At 38.1% G+C, this 21,400-nt stretch overlaps 1 long non-coding RNA gene across 1 annotated transcript in view; it reads left to right on the forward strand.

Moving 5' to 3' along the window:
- Positions 1–21,013, forward strand: part of LOC125128759 (uncharacterized) — a 54,352-nt gene extending 33,339 nt beyond the window's left edge. Inside the window, exons 3-4 of the long non-coding RNA XR_007135307.1 lie at positions 8,630–8,685; positions 20,904–21,013. This is a non-coding gene — a long non-coding RNA (uncharacterized LOC125128759). The remainder of the gene's footprint in view (positions 1–8,629; positions 8,686–20,903) is intronic.
- Positions 21,014–21,400: the final 387 nt, after the last annotated feature.

Consider the following 21,400-nt stretch of genomic DNA (forward strand, 5'->3'; position numbering starts at 1 on the left):
AGGCTGGGACATGCCTTCTCTATGCGCAGAAAAGGAAATAGATATGCTATAAAAAGAGTTCACTGAGCTTAGGATAAGAGCATTGGCTTGAATAAAGCTGAAAAGTTCTCTAAACTCCTTTGGTTTTATTATTCAGTGAATTTTTTTTAGCACCAACTATATGCCAGGTAATGGTTGAGTAACAACTATGGCATCTTTGATGAGGACCTGCCCACCCTCTGTTTCAACATTCCCCAGGCCAGAATACTCACTGGCCCCAAGGAAGCAATTCCCATATTTGTACATCTTGGACTGATTATTACTCATTATGCACATGTCAAGTAGTAATGACAATGACCAGGTGTTTCTGTCCTTATACAACAATGTAGAGGACTCAAGGTGACCTATAGGCCAGATTTGTTGAAGGGGTCACCAATGCTGGGGTCCTCTATGACAAGGACAGTATTTATTTTGAACATGATACCCCACTGCGAATTTTTGGTCTTTTTCATGTTCCAACAAATTGTCATATAGTGTTTTCCAAAGTTGGGATCTATTAGATGTCTCCAGATCCCAAAATAGTTGAGCCAGCTGGGTTTTGCCTTCACCCAACTGTTCCCCAGTTTTTCTCTGTACCCTGGTGCACATGCATGTGTGTACCCTTGCACACATGCATACTGAGACTAATGTATTATTTTATAACTGATGAAGACATTTTCAACTCTGCTCTTTAAGATTTCATAATACTTCCAATACCTAGACTCTAGCACAAGCACACCACATCTTCAACACAGATACTTCAAAGAGGTATGTTTGATACTATCAACAGACTCTGTAGAGGACAGGGACATTTGTAAGAATACAGGGGAACATGTTAAGATAGGGCTCAGGTTTTTTTTTAAAGGCACCAACACAAATATATCTTGTTCCCAGAAAGTCATGCTGAAACTTTCCTGCACCCAAAAATGCTTTGAAGTCAGTGAATTCTAACTCCTGTGCCTTATCTCTTCTGTTGCCCTTGAGTTCATATGAAATCAAATAACCATTTTGCATATATATATATATATATATGTCATGGGAACATTTAAGGGTAAACAGCTTGAATTCAAATGTACTAGTTATGCTTAGGTAAGAAGTTGGCAAACTTTTTTCTGTAAAGAGCTAGATAGTAAATATTTTAGGCTTTTGCATGCCATATGTTCTCTGTTGCACGCATTCAGCTTCACCGTTAAAGCATGAAAGTGGCCAGAAATGAATGGATGTGAACGTATTCCAATAAAACTGTGTTTATAAAAACAAGCAGTAAGCCAGATTTGGCCCAAGGGCAGAGTTTCTAATGCCTAATTCAGGCCATAAAGCCTGAAGCCCTTGAGAAAGTAAGAATTGCCCCAGAATTGGGTCGGGTATAGGAAAAGATTCCCAGTGTCAGTCGTCTGAGGAAAGGGAGGTAAAACTAGGAAGGTACACCTGAAACCATGCAGGAAGGGCTCTCCTATCTTTCTTTGAGCTTAATTTGCTTGTGTCTCAACTTGGAAGATTGTAGACTTGCCAGTGGGAAGAAGGTAAGAGAAAAATAATGGCCTCTGCCACTGCCCTGGGGGGCACTTTCAGACCTCCACAAAGAAGAAAACTTGATCTTCCCTCCATGCTAGAAGGAGGGTGAACTCTGTATTATGAAGCACTTTATCTAGCACCCTACCATCCAGCTTTGCCCCCTCACAACTGCCCTGTTCCATCTTCTACTGCAACTTCCACCCCTACCCTATGAGAAGAAAATCAAATTCCCCATTAAGTTTCCCACACCCGCTCCTCCTCCCATCTTCCCCATCTCAGTAACTGTCAACTCCCTTCTTCTACTTCTGAAGTCACAAAGCCTCAGACACTTTTTTTCTTTCCCCACCATTAACTGTGGTTGTAATTCAACCTCTTCTCACCACAGCTACTCCCCTGTTCAGAGCCACCTCTTCCCCCATCTCTAGTCCCTCAGAGATCTTATCAAGTCCCTGACTTTAAACACATCTATCTATACATGACAACTTCCAAATGTGCACCTCCAACCAGACCACCCCGAGAGTGGTACTCCCCATTGCACTGACTTCACCATCTTTACATGAGCAGACTTTACATACTCAAATCTGGACTCCTTATCTTCCTCTTTGATTCAGTTTTTCTGCAGTTTTCCCCATTTCAGTAAACAAGAACTCTGTCCTTCTACTGGCTTGGACCAAAATCTGTGTGTGTGTGTGTGTGTGTGTGTGTGTGTGTGTGTATCTATCTGTCTCTTTCTCCCTCTCTCTTCCTTCCTCCCTCCCTCTTACCATTTCTCCCTCCCAACTCCACCCCCATCTAATCCACCAGCAACTCCTGCTGGCTCTACCTTTAAAACCCCTCTACTGTATCACATTAGCCCACTGCCCTCTTAGACAATCATAATAGCCTTCTGCCTCCTTGTTTCCAACGTTGTCTCCCTACAGTCTATTCTCAACCCAAAAATCAGGGTGTTATTTTAAAACTCCAGTCAGATGATGTCACTCCTCTACTCATAACTCTTCTACCTCTGGATTCTTTGTCTAAGTTTTGCCTACACAATTAACTATAAACTAGAAAGAAAAGAAAATGATGGACTCTGCTGCTCATGGTCACTAGAAAGCCCCAGGATGTTCACTCTGCTTTGATGCCGAACCAGATCAAAAACTTGTCTATTTGTGCTTAAGAAATGTTCATCTACTCTGATTTCATAAAAAAATGTTCTTCTCTTTTTCTTTTTTTTGGCCAATTCTCTTGAACCTACTGCATGAACAGTTGGTCACTGTGATGATTTAAACAAATGTTATAAGAAGTAGCACTTTATTTTCTGAATACTTAAGGACCACAGCCTTTTAATAAAGGTTAGAAAATATACCAAGATGAGCCCTTTAGTCTCATATAATTTTTCACATAATCACACCTATGTATTCATATCTGTCCCATCATCTCAACCATATGGGTTGGTTAGAAGCAAGTCACAGGTTCTGTCCACACTCTAAACAAAGGAACCACACCAGGTCATCTCCAGGAGATAAAAATCTTGGGCATCTTAAGAGTCTGTCCAGCACACAGAGTACACTGACAGAACCTCAGGGGGGAAGCTCTAGTGCTGTTGTGTGCTTGTAGAAAATAATAGGTATTTTTAAAATAACTTGCCATAGCTTACTTCTATCATTGACCTGACAAACTGGTAAGTGAAGTGACAGTTTCAAGCCAGGGGTTTGGAAGTCTTTAAGTTCTCCACTTCAGATCTGTGTACTTTAGATATGCTATAACTTACATAGTTCTGGAGTTTTTACTTTGTTATAATTTCCCTTTAAGTAGGCATAATTTATTTCTTCTTTTGAGTTGTATGCTGGCTGTGTAACCTAATTTTTAAAACTGAGTCCTGATCATTTTCCTTGTTGTTTTAAATAACAAAAGAGGAGTTCCTGTCGTGGCGCAGTGGTTAACGAATCCGACTAGGAACCATGAGGTTGCGGGTTCGGTCCCTGCCTTTGCTCAGTGGGTTAACGATCCGGCGTTGCCGGGAGCTGTGGTGTAGGTTGCAGACGCGGCTCAGATCCTGCGTTGCTGTGGCTCTGGCGTAGGCCGGTGGCTACGGCTCCGATTCAACCCCTAGCCTGGGAACCTCCATATGCCGCGGGAGCGGCCCAAGAAATAGCAACAACAACAACAACAACAAAAAAGACAAAAGACAAAAAAATAAATAAAAAATAAAAAAATAAATAACAAAAGAAATTCTAATGTAATTCTTATTCAACCAAAACAAAGCAAAAATCCCGATTTTAACATAGTGTTACCCCCTGAAGAGACTGGAAAAGTAAAGCATGGTTGTTTCATTTTAAGGCTTGGTCTCTTCAATAAGCTGACAAAAAAAAATGTATTTCGATTGAATTTATCAAATGTTTATTATTTTTTCTCACCATTATTTGGGGGTAATTATGGCTCTATAATTCAGTAAACATGTTCTGATGTAAACAACTGTGAAAATTGCATTTTTGAATGCTCCAACTGTGCCCACAACATAATCAGAGGCAGTAATTTTTTACTCAGACTAATAATTAGAAGTAATTAACTACTAGAAGCAATTAGGAATAGTAATTTATTCCTTAACATAATTTAATGAGCTGCTTTTTCAATGCGTGTTTGAATATTTAGCAACCAGTAATTACATTTAGAGAAAAGAAAGAAGTATGCCTATTTAGTTAACAATCCTAGATGCCAGGCACATGTGTCAGTCTGGCCATTAACAGGGAGTTTGACAAGTCACTGGGTAGAATCCTGCTGAAAATGAGAGCTCTGTGATTAACTTGGAAAGAAATGGTCTCAGGATTTCATATCGGTTCAATCATTGGATCATATTTACTAGGTATTTACTAGGTATTGTGTCATCTCTGCTAGGCACTGTTGATATAAGAATGAATGAGAGAGGCATAGCACCCCCTAACCTCCACCCCAAAGAGGTTACACTTCAGAGAAAGGTTTAGATAAATGTGGTAGCATGGTAGGAAGTTTAAGATGCTATAGGAGTATAGCCTAGAGAAGGTTTTTTTGTTTTGTTTTTGACTGGCACATAAACCATGGTGTTAACTAGATGAAGATGAGAGAGAGGAAGCTCTGGCACTAGCAAAACCCAGATGAAATGCCTCTGAGATGGGAGTGAGTGGGCACCTCCACAGAACTAAAGAAAGACCCTGCCGGCTGGAGCAGACAGAGCAGGGGGAAGAGTAAGAGCCGGCAGGGTCCCTGTATGCACAGCCACCCCAGCCACATTAAGGGGTGCAGTCTTCACCTTAAGGACAATGCTGGAGCACTGAAGGGATCTAAGCTATGCAATGACACCATAAGATTTGCCTCTTTAAAAGATCTTTCTGGCAGCTAGTCAAGATGGAATGAGAAAAGGCGAGAGGAGATTTGGGGAAGTATGCGAATAGCTGTTCAGCTGAAAGTTACTGTAGCTTTAACTATGGTAATGGATGGGATGGAGAAATATAGACTGAATCATGAAATAGACAGGGCTTGATGATGGATGGAATAAAAATGGTGACAGAAAGAGAAGGGAGCTGACAGGGACAGCTGAGTGGTCATGGGAATTAATCTAAGGAATACAAGGGTAGCATCAGGTTGCGTTATTGACTGGCATGCTTTCAGAGCTAGAGGTGCTCAAAGATGTCAAGCGGAGCCATTGAGTCAGCAGAGTGTATACCCACCCTTTCAGAGCTTGGGCGACAGACCTCAGCTGGAACTATGTGTTTTGGAGTCTCATCAGCCTATAGGAAGAGAGAGTTTCATCTAATTGAAAGAGGATTTAGAGTAAGGAGAAAATCCAAGCTAGAACTGAGCCTGGAGAAACTCCATATACACAACCCCAGCAACTAGGCACTCCTCGCCCCTCCCACATCCTCCCAGTTGTTCCTCAGGAGCCCCAGTGGAGACTCATACATGCTGATGTTGCTTCCCCCTTCGTTCTTTTCGGTGATATTCCTTTGCCCACAAGTCTTTCAAGGGAGGCACCGCTGCTGCTGCTGCTGCTGATACTGCCTGATAGGAACTGAATCCTGCTTTTCTTCCTAGGGTCTTTTCTTGTTCCCAAAGTGGCAGACCCAGCTACGAAGAGTGCTGTGCTCTCCTCAGTCTTCCTGTGTTACTGCATCCACACTAACTTCAGTGCACAAATGACAAGTCCCCTCTGAAACTCTGGAGAGCATTCTCTCTATCTGGAACACACTACCTGCTCTCCACCTCAGGATCAGCCCACATGGCAGGTTAGGGAAGATGCCATGCTAGTCTCCTCAGTGTCTCTTCTCTGTCCTATAATGACCCACTCCCTAGGCTCGTGCACATAGAAACCGGATTAGGGGGTGGTCACTGAGGACATGCTGATCAACTCATTAGATGAAACCAATCTTTGCAAACCTGTTTTGCTTCAGTTTCATTTCTGTACTACCCTTCTGAAAAAAATCAGTGGTTATACTCTGGTCTGGAGCCAGTACCAAGGAAATCAACATTTCTATGTTTTGCAAGTTTAGGGAATCATCTTTTTTTTTTATCGTTTTAAATTTCCATAACAATCCTATGAGGAAGATGTCATTATCCTCATGACATAGATAAGGAAAGCAAGGCTCAGAGAAGTTAATTACTGGACTCACAGAGCTAAGGTTGTGGAACAGTAATTGAAAACCATATCTTATAACTCTAAATTTTAGGTACGTATTATACCAGGCTCAAGGCTGCTCAAATTGAAAGAACCACAGTTGTTAAGAGATTTCATAAGTTTATGTCGCTACGACGTGTGAAATCTAAAAGATACATGATAGGATTGTCCAGGGAAGACAAGACTAAGAAAACTTTTGATCACAACTAGTTATGAAAAAGCTGAAAAATTCAGCAGCAGAGTCTTAATTTCAGGAAGAATCTTTTGGGAGTACTGAGAAAAGATAAAGTGTTATGAATTCAGAGACAAAAACAAATGAAAAACAAATTATCCAGATCTCCCTTTGTTATTGCAGCATTAAGTAGAAAAATAATTGGAACCATGTATGTGGTCCATCACTGGAAAAACAATCACCTGTAGTGCTTGGTAAAATGCAGATTCCCTGGCCTTGCCCCAGACCTGTTGTCTCTGAATTCCTAGAGATGAGACCCAGTAATTTGCATTTTTAAAAGATATTCAGTAATTCTTTTACAACCTGAAGTTAGAAAACTACTGAAATAGACCATTCAAAACTGTTTATTGGCCCAGCAGCAGAAAATGAGAACAGCAGCTGGGTGCAGGACAGACTAAAATTTCTTAGTATAATGATTTTCACACTAGGTGTAAGCCTTAGAGCCCTGGAGGAGTTCTAATCAATAGAGGCAGGTGTTGTGGGAAAGGAAACTAAATTTGGCTGTGGAAATTTCAAGTTCCTACTTTGCCAAATCAGTCAGAAAAAAATCACATATTTCTGAGCCTGTTTCCTAATCTAAAAATTATGAGATTAATTTCTGCCTTGCAAGGTTATTTTAAACATTAAATAGTATTCAGAGGGTGGGACTTTGAGGAAGTATACAAAAACTTTGTGCATTTTGTTTGATGTATGTTTTCATGAGTTCTCATCCATGCATCAGTACTGGAGGACCTCAGCTATTTGTAAACATCAAAATCAAGCCATGACCATGAGGCCTCAACAAGTTGAGTTCTCAGTGCCCCAAAGATGCCAGTTTCCTATTTAATTTTGTTGCAAAAGATGTATGGCTGCAGGATATGTATTAGCTGTACATCAAGCTAATTGCTGCCATGGGGAGGAAACAGGTGAGGGCCAAGCAAACTTTATCTTTTTCCTTCAGTTTCCATTACATTTTCTTCTGCAGCTTCCAAAGTGGGGACCATCTCCATCCTCTCCCACAAAAAGCAACACAGATTATTCTCTGAAAAGCAAACTTAGCCTTATGCATTTTCTGAATTGTATGTAATACATAGTTTTCATAAAGTGTTTTTTAATTATCTTGCCCCAGAACATTTTATTATTAAAATATTTACTGGACTCCTAAACATATAGCACAATAAAGTTGACTAAGAACCTTCTTTTATTTAATTCTGGGTGATATAAGAACACCCAGAACTAGATGAAAAATATCATTACTTCATCTTAAATTGGCTTTCACTTCCTTTTCCCCTACCCAGTGTTTCATCTTGTCCTCAAAATACCTGTATATCCCTTGCATTTCCATGATCAGTCAGCAAGCATTTACCCACAAAGATTCCTGCTTCTAAAAGCAGTCAAATTATTACACCCCAAATTCCCTTTTTTTCCTCCTTCACTGTATTTTCTTGGCACTAGGTAGGAATGAGCTTAATTCAACTAGGAATGTGTTTTGCTACTTTCTTAGGGAGGAAGATAAGTTAAACTATCCAGTATGTCCTTATATGGATCTTAGAAGCAAAGAGTCTTAGAAAACTAAAAATGGGTGAAAGGGGAAAGAAAAAAAGAAGAGAATTTGCCTATACCAAGCACCTTCTACACAAAAAGCACTAGACTAGGAACTTCAGATTCATTGCTTTATTTAATTGCTGTTCCTTACCCCAACTACAGGCTTTAATGTTAATCCCTCCTAGGAAGTCCCTATCTATGGCCACACTTACAGTGGACATTTTATTTTGCTGGAAAAATCCATTCAAGGAATGACAGAATGAGTGTTTTTAACTGAAGTTTTTTAAACACTATCCTTTACTGGGCCCCTTGGGCAGATGTATGTAAATATATGCACAAAGATCCATTGATGATTGTCCTAGAGCCAATGACAACATGGAACCAACCTCATAATTCTTCCATTAGAGAGCCTTGTTTTTCCAAAAATTTTCTCATTGAAGGAAAGAAGTGTCACTTCCTGTCCAAGCCAAAGTTCATTTTGTGCCTAGGCGGTGAAAGAAATCTCCTAAAGTTATTTCAAAAGCACCTGGGGTTGTTTTGGGGAGAAGACGCAACAAGGAACCTCACAGAAGACCCAAGACTTAAACAAACACAAGTAGTTCTCACAGGGCTGGAACTGGGAAGTTGGAATTTTACTTTTCTATCTCTCAGAGTCAAGGTAGTCTCTCTGAACTCTGCTTCCCTCTGATATCAGCTCTGTTTTTCCTCAGCAATCTTGTCTGGGACCCAGCCCAGTACCCAAGGATCAACTCCACATCACTTCCAGGTAAGCATTTTGGGTATACTGACACCTCTGTGTCTCTTCATTCACTTGTACAATGATTCACTTTGGGTTCTGCATCTTTTTCCGGTCTAGTTAGCGTGGCTGGGGTGGGTTATGAGGCACACAAGGAAAAAAATCTCAAGGGTTGAGTATGAGCAGATCAAATGAGAAGGGGAAGTTGGCATGGAAAACTGATTGCCACCTTCAGTGAAACATTCAAACTTATAAGTGGATTTTCTGATGAATTATTTATGGTTTCCTCCTCCCCTCTTGCCTTTACTTTTCTTTTCATAGAATACCAGAGGATAAAAGAATTGAGCTATAGGTCTAAAGCAATATTTTGGAATTCCTTTAATTAAACAATACGTTTATGACTCAGGGACAGAGAAAATATATCTGCTCCTCCTAACACACGCATACACACACACATACACACACACCCCACCTATCCCAAGTACTTAGCATATACAAATACACAGATAAATACTTAACAAATATTCACTAAATGACAAATAAATAAATGAGTGAATGAATGATTGGACAAATAAAATGTGTATGTTTTTATAGATCTAAGTTCTTATAGCCAGTAGGAACATTCAACAGAAATGTTTTGCCCATGGGCTTCTTATAATATGAAGAAGCAATATAGTATAGAGATAAAGAGCATGGGCTCTGGAGACAGACTTCCTGAATTGAATTATTGTGATCTTGGACAATTATTTAACTTCTCTGTGCCTCTGATTTCTCATCTTGGGGTTGAAGATAATAGTATTAACCTTAGAGGGTTGGTGTGAAGATTTAAAGAGTTAATATAAGAAATGTTCTTGAAAGAGTTTTTGGCAGTAATTGCTGAATAAAAATTATTACAATTACACAAGTGAGTTGTTTCCATAAATTTTATATAATTTTGACAAATATTTATTGGTGTATGTACATTAGAGATGTGTGAACAATATATATGTGTATGTACACACATATAGGCATATGTATACACACATATGTACACATTATGACCTTATGGAAAAGAAGAATTAATCTGGGAATCCATTGAGGAAGACAACTGCAAAAGCAAATAACTCAAGAAGTTGAATTAAAAAGGAAATGCTACATCAAAGTACCCATAAGATTATGAGAAATAAGAATAAGAGGTAAATTCTGCCTGGAAATCATCTCATATATGGCTCAGAAATTCCAATGGTTAGGAAAGTTTGACAGTTTGTATAAGAACTGAGGTCAAACCTGAATTGGTTAAAAGCCCACCCACAAAGAAGCAGGGGTGAGAGGGAAATGGGAGTAGCAAAGGCAGTATGTAAGGCCTGGGGGATAATTTGGAACCAAATCCTGACCTGAGAATCATAGGGCCTTGTCTGCTAAGTTCATGTTGAATTTGACCCAAAAGAAATAATGCATTCCTCTCCAATTAGCATCCTGGGTAGAGCTAATTTTGGCTGAGACAAACCCAAAATGTGGCCAGGTCCTAAAATCTGTGAATTGCACTTCCTGGCCAAGGATAATAAGCTGACATTGCCCCTACCCAATGCTCCATCTCTCAAAACCTCCCACAGCCTTTCCTCACTCCATCTGTTCAACAAATTCCAAGTGTAGCTATTGGCTATCAAAAGATACATTGATCTGGGAGGTGACACCTGTGGAGAAGCCCTCTTTCCTTTCCTCCATACAAATACGATGACATTGTCCTATGTCTCCTCCCATTCAACTGAGTTCTTTACTTTCTGCTTGTGGCATGGACTCGAGAATAAATCACTTTCTTAGACTATGCTCACCCTGTAGAGTTTCTTCTTGGGATCCTGGGGAGACATTTGTATAAATAAAAACCTATTTTCCAATTGATTCTCAAGGTCATTCCTGGACTGCTACATTATCATTTAGAACTGATCTGCTGTGAGGATTCACTCTGAATGTTTTTGTCTCAAACTCTAAAGCCGTGTCAAGGTCTGAAAGAAGAAATCCCTGTGTGTTTAAGAACCACATATTTTAAAATGTCTCCCTTCTGTTTAATAGAGTTAGAAGAGAAAATGAGCTGGCCTGAGGGCTGGAGAAAAAATTGTAGAGATTGTTACAAAACATGATTCAAAAACAAATATCATATAATGAAAACAGCATGACTTCTAGAAATCAACACACCCAGCTCTACCAATTACCACCTGTGTGGCCCTGGATGTGTGGCTTAACAAATACCTGCCCCAAAGGACTAAAATGAAAATTCAATTACACAATGTTTGTAATTACCTAGCTCAGTGGTACTCCAAAGTTTGCCTCTTCCTCCTTAAACTTCTTGTGATAAATGAAATATTCAGCAGAAACAAAGGATCTTGAGAAAGGAGAAATGATGTGAGGTCACCCAGTCAAATGTGGTAAATTTCTACTTATTATTCATGCAACAATTCTTTATCGTGTTTCTGTTTGGAATGGTTTTCAGGTCCAGTATGGTATGTGGGGCATACAAAATTGAAAAATAGATTCTACCCTCAAGATGCTTAAAATCTAATACTTGGTTAAAGAAACAATAAGGTATAAGTCAGATCATAATCTGTAAGGTATGTCATATCAGATCTGAAGAGGTTCTAATCTAAAGGGTACTCAAGATTTCGGAAGTCAAGAGATGCATGTAGTTTCTACATATGAAGAAGGAATTGTGGGCTGGAAATAGAAATACACAGGTCATCTGCCATTTAAAACTATTGTTGAAATACTAAGTTCGTGTCGAGGAGTTTTGGGTTAGGGATCTGGGGTTGTCATGACAGTGGCTCAGCTTGCTGTTGTGTCAGAGGTTCGATCCCTGGCCCAGGAACTTCCACATGCTAGGGTATGGCATTAAAAAGAAAAAAAAAAGTTAAACTTCCAGGTGTTGAAAACCTACTGTGAGTCACATGTTGTGCTAAATACTTTTCATACCTCACCCTGATACTGCAAGAAAAATACCATATCTCCTGTTGACAGAAGAAGAAACTATCTCTGAAAGATTGAATGACTTGCCCATGGTCCCACAATTAGTGAGAGCTGAAGCTGGAATGTGAGCCCCATTTGTCTCACCCTGAAGAGCCAGCTCTTACAGAGGGCAAGAGAGCTTTTGATGGTCTTGCCATTGTATTTAAAAGCTCCAGCCAGAAGTAGCAGGTATCACTTGCATTCCAACTCATGGTCCCACATGACCAGAAGAGGATGTCATCCTAGGTTATGCTAAGAAATAGAGAGGAACCAGAATCCTCAGCAAATAGCACTAATGGCTATGCCAGCAAACCTGAGGTCTGATACTGCCCAGGATCTCCTGTGCTGTCTTCCCTAGGAATAAATGCCTGTGGGGTACACCAAAATGTAACTTCACACCAGCCCATAGATTTGCATAAATATTGAGATTACTTTATTGTCTTTAGTAGGGTAATATTGAAACCCTCAGGTAAAATGCCCAACTATGAAACTAGAACTCTGAAGAGAAACTGTAAGTAGAGGGGAACCCTAGTCTCTCTTTGGGGCCACAGCCTTGTGTCTGGAAATAAGAACATGCCTAAAGATGCCTCCCTGGGTAGTAAGAGAGGAGAGAATCAGCCAGGAAAAGGAAGGTAGAAAGCTCGTCCAGGAGGCAGTCTTTAAGGGAGTCCACATCGTATGGATGCAGTTTATAGTGTGTGTTTTCATCCTGTTACCCCTTGCATTCAGTAGCATGTTGAATGGCTAAGTGTATCACTTGTTCTCAACTGAGTGGTTCTTTTGCTCATCTGGCTGGTAGGGATTAATATGATTACATTTAGTTGGTGGATAAGTTCAGGGCTGGGCTCAGCTAGAGACCCTGCGATGGCTAGAGTCCTTTCTCCTCACTCTCTCTACAGAGTCTCGAAGCCTCTTTTTATTTTTATTTTTTTTATGTGGTCTATCCATGTAACTTCTCCACATGATCTCTCCAGCAAGGTAATCAGACTTCTTGCATGGTAGCTCAGGGCTCTGAAGATAGTGAAAGTAAGAGCTTCTAGGGCTTTGTGAAAATTAGGATTGGAACTTGCATGATATCACTTCACTGCATTCTGTATGTTAAAGTGAGTCACCAGGTGAGCACACATTCAAGGGGAGAAGACAAGTCAAGAACATGGACAGAAGAAAGTATCAGTCAACAGTGGCCATCAATGTAACAGATCATCGCAATGTGTTAAAAGTTAGTAATCTTAAAGTAACGACTATTCCCCCTCCTAGAAATTATAATGCTTGGAAAATACAGAGATGAGCCTTAAGATGAGACCCCATGCCCACATTCTAAGAGAACCTTACCCCTATCCCTCATCCTCTTACACAAACATTCTACAAAAGTTAGAGAAATTAACTCACATGCCGTTTCAGAAGACTAAGCTAGCTCTCCCTGTACACATTCTTGGAAAAGGGCCAACAGTCAATCCACAGGAGAAATGAGAAGGATAATGCCTCGTCATTCATTTTGGTGAACTTTATCGGAAACAAATTATCAGAATGGCTAACCCTGACTTCATGCATTCAAAGATGGATCAGATCTACTCCAAGGTGAAGGATAAAAAGAAAAAAGTAGTGGGAATTCTGGAGTGCAAGGGAACACAACTCTCTTGCTTCCAGGGGGGCCAAATAATTCCCAACTGCCGCATCACAAGGATGTGACAAAACCGGGATAAAGAAGGGAGAAGCCACCACTACCTCTATAGAGGGCATGGATTTGAACTTGGACATGACAGAGCAGGAGGGCAGAAAAAGAGATGGTAGAGAGAAATTGTTTATTTGATGATGTTGTATTGCAAATAAACCCAATTAAATGTTTTAATGGATCTTAGTGGCTCTCTGCTTTCTTACCTGAAGAGTTAAGATTAAAAACTACTGTCAAGAACTGAAAAGTAATAGAGTAACCTAGGGTTCCTGGAGAGTCTGAAACGGAAAGAATCCTACTGTGTTTTTAATCTTCTGTTTCAGAATCAAAATGATGAAGTGGATGGTCAGACACTGGTGATAAGATGTACTGAAGTTCATCCAACTGCACAGCAATACCCATTGTAACTCTTAATGTTACCAGGAGTAGAGGGAGGGGCATGCATCCTCACCACCACATTTCTTAGAGCCTTATCAGACAACACAGGAGCCCTGTCTGGTCTATGTTAAGAGCTCAAGCTTTGACAACAGGAATAAACATGGGGATTTGGGGAAAAGAAAAAACACAAAATTCCCCTCAGATGGATTTCGCAAAAGAGAATTTGCGACATTTGATGGAATTAAGAGAACCAACTAATGATGTGGAGTCACTCAGAGACCAGCAAAAAGTCATCACCACTCCTTTGGTTGAAGGGATAATGGAAGGAAATAATGTTACTGAAGTCAGGTGAGGCCTGAAACCCTGGAGAAGAAAATATCTCCAGAAACTATTGGGTAGGGGATGCAGTCACTCTCTAAACTGCGACACTGAAAAAGGGGAAGGATGAGGACATAAATGTGCCAAACTTTCCTCAAACTCCCTTCACTTTCCAATCTCCTAGTGGTGTATGTCATTGCCTGAGTCAAACCATAAGCCAGAGGACAATAGAGCCCATAACATAATCCAAACAACCCAGTACCCAGCAATACACCGAGCTGAGTGGGAAGGAGAAAAAAAAAAAAAAAGTGAACTAGCAAGGTGAGGAGGCAGGCATCAAATGAAAAATAACCAGCACAATCACAAACAATGGGAGGGGGTGGAGAGTAATAACCACAAGTCACAGCCCTAGTAATAGGAGTATAATCAACTCTTTAAAACAGTTAAAATTATTTTCAAAGATTCACATAGGAAACACTGAAAATAATTTTATTCACTCCATATTACATATTTATTACAGATTACAGAAGAAATTATGGGTAGAGCTTGAGAGTTATTGTGGAACACTACTTAAAGGGCAAAAGATTCTAACTAAAGGAATCTAGCACCACCAAGCTGTGAAAATTACACTTTCAAAAATAATTATTATAACCTTATGGTTAATTGAAACAAATTGTACCTGTAAAAGCCTATTAGTTCATAATAATACCCCAAAGAGGAAATTCAACATTAAGCACAAAAAATGCAGGTGTGAAACAAAATACTGATGAATACAATAAGGAATGTTTAATTTTTTAGGAAGTTTAGAGTATAGATATCTATGAGGATTTTGTTTCTTTTATTCAGTAAACATCTATTTATAAAGTTTCAATATATGCTATTTCCGTCTCTATTAGAGGAGAAAGTGAATACATAGAACACAAGTGAGACAAGTACTCTTTGAGATTATATATAATAAGTACAAAGATAGCTTAAAATATGTTCTAAAATTGTATTGGGGAAATAACTATTAAAAAAAATGTTCTAAGATTGTAAGACTCATGTTCTCACAGAAGAGATAACTATACATTCTTCATCTCCAAGAAGAAGCTAGTGATGGATAATTAAATAATCACATATTAATAACTTACACATTTAATAATACAAACAGATAAGGTCAATATATCATAAAACAGTCAGTAGGTCATGCAGCATGGGCCAAGTGAGACTTTAAATGTACGTCATGACTTCTGCTTCTATTGATGAGAAAGTAAGAGGGTCTGAAATGACCTTCCTTCTGTAAACAACAAGAAAACGGAATATAAGAAAAGACTACTTTGAGATATTGGACAACATGCATAACAGGACTGTAATCTCTGAAAAAAAAATGGAATCAAATGAGGTGAGCCCTACCTCGCCCATTCTGCTTATAGGTAATTTCTGAAATTTGGCACAGGGGAGGAAATCCCATACAAAACATGATGATCTTGCTGAAGTGAAGAGACAGAGAGACATCAGGGTTCAAGGAGGGGCAGAGTACTTTAGAGGAGGAACCTACACAGAGAAAACGCTACCTAAGTTTACGTAGTATTAAGTGACTGAGTACCAAGCTGCACATATATAAGATAAAATGTCTTGAGCTTGGACAATGAACATGTGCTAGAGAAAGAGTACAGTAGGCAAAAAATTCCAGGAGCTTGCATAGGGCCTGGAGTCATTTGAGATCCCACCAGCTAAAATAGAGAGATTTCAGTGAATACATAAGACAATTGTTGAGGCCTCACAAGTTGGGATATATTAGTTTTAGAGTAATGGATATTCCAAATGCATCCTAAAATGTCTTAAAAGAAAATCTTGAAGGGATGAACTTATTTGCAAATAACTTAATCTCCTGAAAGAAGAAAACTTAACATTCTTTAAAGGAATTTAACAAAATCCAGCTATCAACGACATGAATTTTTTTTTTCCTTTTTTGGCTGTACTGCAGCATATGGCAGTTCCCAAACCACAGCTGCAACCTATACCACAGCTGTGGCAATGCCAGATCCTTAACCCACTGCACCATGCCAGGGCCCAAACCCACACATCATCAGTGACCTGAGCCTCGCAGAGACAATTCCAGATCCTTAACTTGCTATACCACATTGGGAACACCAACAACATGAAATTTATAGCATTCCACATTTGTTCAAAAAAATAGATATATAAAAGATCAGGAAATTGTTATCCATAGCCTGGAGAAATATTAGCCAATAGAAAAACAGGTACATAATGGCAGCAATAACACTTGCGAACAGAATATTAAGGCAGCTATTATAAATATGTTTCCTATGCTCAAGTTTGTAATGAAGATATGAACACTAATGAGAAAAATGAAAGATATTTAAAACAGCCAAGTGGAGATTCTAGAGGTGAAAAATAGCAAAAATAAATATTAAACTACATGGAATTAACAGTGTACTAGACACTGGACAAGAAAAGACAGAGTAACAGAAACTTTCTAAAGTGAAGCACAGGAAAAAGATTAGAAATAAATTTAAAGAGTCTCATTTTGGGAGTTCCCATTGTAGCTCAATGGCATAAGAACCTAAGTGTCCATAAGGATGCAGGTTTGATCCCTGGCCTTGCTCAGGTGAGTTAAGGATCCAGCATTACCACAAGCTGCAGTACAGGTTGCAGATGTAAAAAGATGTGGCTGTAAAATAAATAAATAAATGTTTTTTAAAAAGATTCACTCTTTTTTAAAAAAAAGAGCCTCGTTTATCTTTGGGAAAATGTCAAATTATTTAATATGTATGTAATTGGGTGGAGGCTTTCAGAAAGGAGGAAAAGATTCAGAGGAAAAAAATCATTTGAATATGGGCAAAATACTTTTCATATTTGATGAAAACCATAAATCTGCAAGTACAAGATGTTCAAAGAATCTCAAGTAGGTTAAACACACACACACACACACACACACACACACACACCCCTGCAGGAAGGCAGATCATAATCAAAATTTTCAAAACAAGTAATAGAGATCACTTTGCTCTTAAATCTTAAAAACAGCTAACAAAAAATATATATTCAGAAAGAAAGATAAAACTTACAATAGTCTTCATATAATAAACCATACAAGCGAAAACAGCAGATGGACATCATTAAAATTCTGGAAGATAAAAATATTCAACCTAGACTTCTATATCCATTTTAAAAATCAAAGCAAAAAAATAATACACTTTCCAGACTTATACTTCAAAAAATGTTAATGGTATCCAATCTCCTGGGATAGACCATGATGGAAAAGAATATAAAAAGGAATGTATATATATATATATTAACTGAGTCACATGGTTGTACGGCAGAAAATTGGCACAGTATTGTAAATCAACTATACTTTTAAAAACTTACCCCCAAAAATGTTAATGGTAAATTCTTTAAACAGGAGAAAAATGACACTAGATGTGAATTTTGATTTACGCGAAGAATTAAGAGCTCCAGAAAGGGTAAATATGTGAGTAATATAAAAGATAATTTCTCAATTATCAAAATCTTTAAGATATAGTTGATAAATTAACACAAAAGTAATAAATTAGTGTGGGGCTTAAAATATATACGCAAGCAAAGTGTGTGATAGGAATAGTGCAAAAAATGGGAGGATGAAATTGAAGTGCAGTATTTTTTGTGTGTGTGTGTCTTTTTGTCTTTTTTGGGGCCGCACCCGCGGCATATGGAGGTACCCAGGCTAGGGGTCTAATCAGAGCTGTAGCCGCCGGCCTTACGCCACAGCCACAGCAACACCAGATCCAAGCCGCGTCTGCCACCTACACCACAGCTCATGGCAACGCCAGATCGGATCCTTAACCCGCTGATCAAGGCCAGGGATCGAACGCACAATCTCTTGATTCCTAGTCGGATTCATTAACCACTGAGCCACAATGGGAGCTCCCGAAGTGCAGTAATTTAATTTTTATGCATTATTGGTGAAGTGGTATTATATTACATGAAGATAGACGATGTAAGTGAAAGCTGAATATGTAAACCCTAGATCAACCATTACAAAATAAAATAGAGATATAGTTAATAAATATATAACTCTCTCTATGTATGTATATGTATATATGGTAAAAATTAAATGGAAACCCAAAACATAAAAGATCAAAAGAAACTATGAAAAGGAATAAAGAACAGTTGATAATACTTAGCAAAAAAAAAAAGCAAGAAGGTATATTTAATCCAAGTATACTAATAGCATAAAATGTAAATGTCTAATCATTCTAATATAAAGAAAATGAAAAACTATGTGTTCATTTTAATACTTTCAGAAAATACATTTGACAGTTTTAGCAAAAAAAAAAAGCAAGAAGGTATATTTAATCCAAGTATACTAATAGCATAAAATGTAAATGTCTAATCATTCTAATATAAAGAAAATGAAAAACTATGTGTTCATTTTAATACTTTCAGAAAATACATTTGACAGTTTTAGCAAAAAAAAAAAGCAAGAAGGTGTGTTTAATCCAAGTATACTAATAGCATAAAATGTAAATGTCTAATCATTCTAATATAAAGAAAATGAAAAACTATGTGTTCATTTTAATACTTTCAGAAAATACATTTGGCAGACCTTAATACTTATTCTTGATTATAAAACAAAAACTCTCAGCAAAGCAGAAGGAAATTCTTCAACCTTATGATGCCACAAATGTCATATTTCATGGTGAAAGACTGATGATCATATTTAATGGTGAAAGACACAATATGACCCCAATAAGATAAGGATTTCTATACTCATCATTTTCTAAATACTGTACTGAAGGTCCTAGCCATTTCAATAAGGCAAGAAAAAAAAAGGCATATAGTCTGGAAAGAAATAAAACTATCTTCATGTACAGAAGATATTATCATATATGAAAAAAAATCCTAAGGAACCTTAAAAAAGAAGCCACTGGAACTTAAAAAAAAAAATGAACAAGGTGCTAGGATAAAAAGTCAGTAACAAAAGCAATTGATTTCTGTATGTTACCAGTGAACAACTGGAAATTGAAATTTTAAACAATACCACTTACAACAATATCAAAAAACATGAATTAGAGATATTTTTTAAAAGATGTTCAAGACCAGAGTTCCCATTGTCACTCAGCAGTAAGGAACGCGACTAGGATCCATGAGGACACAGGTTTGATGCCTGGCCCCATTCAGTGGGTTAAGGATCCAGCGTTGCCATGAGCTGTGGTGTAGGTCACAGATGTGGCTCATATCTGGTGTTGCTGTGGCTCTGGCATAGGCTGGCAGCTATAGCTCCAATTCAACCCTTAGCCTAGGAACTTCCATATGCCACAGGTTTGGTCTTAAAAAGACCAAAAAAAAAAAAAAGAAAAAAGAAAGGTATTCAAGACCTATACACCAATATAAGTACCAGCGTTATTTGTAGTCACCAGATCAGCAGTTGCCTGGATTCAGGTTTGGGGTCATGATAGGGACTGACCAGGAAAGGGCACGAGGGAAACTTTGGGTGGTGATGGAAATATTTTCATGTATTCCATATGTCAGTTGTAGTGGTGATAACTTGCTATATTCATTGTGAAAATTCACTGAATTGTATACTTTAAATGGATGCTTTTGTATATAAATATTTCAATAAAGTTTAAAAATAGAAAAAAGGAAAAATTTTAAAAAGGAAAATATGGATGTCATTTTGTGAGGGAAATACTAGATTGCAAATATGGAAAGTATAGACCTAAAAAGTCATTTTGCCCAGTTTTTCTCTACTGATGAGTGACTCGTGCTGAATAGCCTTGGGCAAGGCAAAAGTTCTTGGGCTCTGACTGACAATTGATCTAAAACCTAGGTACTAAAAGTTTCAATAGTTAACAAAAATATTCTTTTTCTTTTGTTTACTTCTTCCCTGGGTAGGTATGAAAATATTATTGAAGGTCTAGAAAGATCCTACCTAAGTAAAGAAATAATCTTTAGAAAGTATAAAACAAATACACAAGTATTGGAGAAATGAATTGAAGACACAATGGTGATATCTTAGAACAGATTTGAATGCAGACATAATAATATGTTTCATAATTCTATTTATGTTTTGCCTACAGTTTAATATGTGTGCAGCATTTAAAAGAATATGTTATACTAAATTTAAAATTTCAATTAATCACTTGAGGAAATTTAATTCATCAAATTTTAAATCAATAATTTTAATACTCATGAAAATTTGTTTTCAAACTTTTGATTTTTAGATATATGAATTCATAAATTACTATTAAGTAAATAAATTACAAATGTTAGTGTTTTTATCCATGTACAAAAAGTGCCTCAGATATTAGAGCATGTATCAATACAAATAAGGAAAATAAAGCCTGTCGAAGTTAAGAAATTTGTTCAGGGTCACAGGATTCCCTGACTCCTAGAGCCATATCTTCCCTAATATATTACATTATCTCTTGAGGCAAAAGGGAAGAGATTATATATAGTCTAAGAAGAGGAAGATAACACAAGAAATAATTAAGAAATGAGCATTGATGGGAAAAGAGCAGAAATGACATAAGACAGTACAATGCAGTAGAAAAAGCATTGGACCAGAAATCAGGGAAATCTGGATTCTTTCCACAGTATGAGCACTCACTAGCTCTGTGAACTAGAACAAGTCACCCCACCTATCCAGATCATCATTTCCTAATAAAGCACCTGGCTATAGGATTCCAGGTACTTTCCACCCAAAAATAAATGCTTAAAGTGGTGTTATAACAGCAGTGTCATTGCTCCCACACATATAAAGCAGTAAGATAGAAAAAAGTAGAAATTTTCAAAAATCAAGGCAACAGGAAAATAGAGATAGATGAAAATGAACAAAAAAGATGCAAAGAAATTCAAGTCAAAGTTCAATATAAATACAAAAGTCAAAGGGAGTAAGTTCAATGATTAATTTGTCTCTTAGGTTCCTGGAAACCAAAGTGAAAAGGGAAACAATCAGCTACAAGAAACAGTATTGCATCGTGGTTACAAGAGCAGGCTTTGGCGTAAGACAGCTACTTCCTGACTGCAAGACCTCAGGTAGGTTTTCCTATCAGGAAAATAAAATGATAATAGGACATAATTCATAGGATTGTTGCAAGTATTTACACAAGTCTATACTTGCTCTGCATAGTTAATTTACACACAACACGGTGCCTGGGATCTAGAAGTTGGTCAGCGTCAGATCTTTTAAATGCATTCTTTGGAGTTCCCATCGTGGCACAGTGGTTAACGAATCCAACTAGGAACCATGAGGTTGTGGGTTCGATCCCTGCCCTTGCTCAGTGGGTCGCAGACGCGGCTCGGATCCTGCGTTGCTATGGCTCTGGCGTAGGCCGGCGGCTACAGCTCCGATTGGACCCCTAGCCTGAGAACCACCATATGCCGAAGGAGCGGCCCAAGAAATGGCAAAAAGACTAA

The sequence above is a fragment of the Phacochoerus africanus genome, chromosome 6 (genome assembly GCF_016906955.1).
Source record: "Phacochoerus africanus isolate WHEZ1 chromosome 6, ROS_Pafr_v1, whole genome shotgun sequence".
Lineage (NCBI taxonomy): Eukaryota > Metazoa > Chordata > Mammalia > Artiodactyla > Suidae > Phacochoerus > Phacochoerus africanus.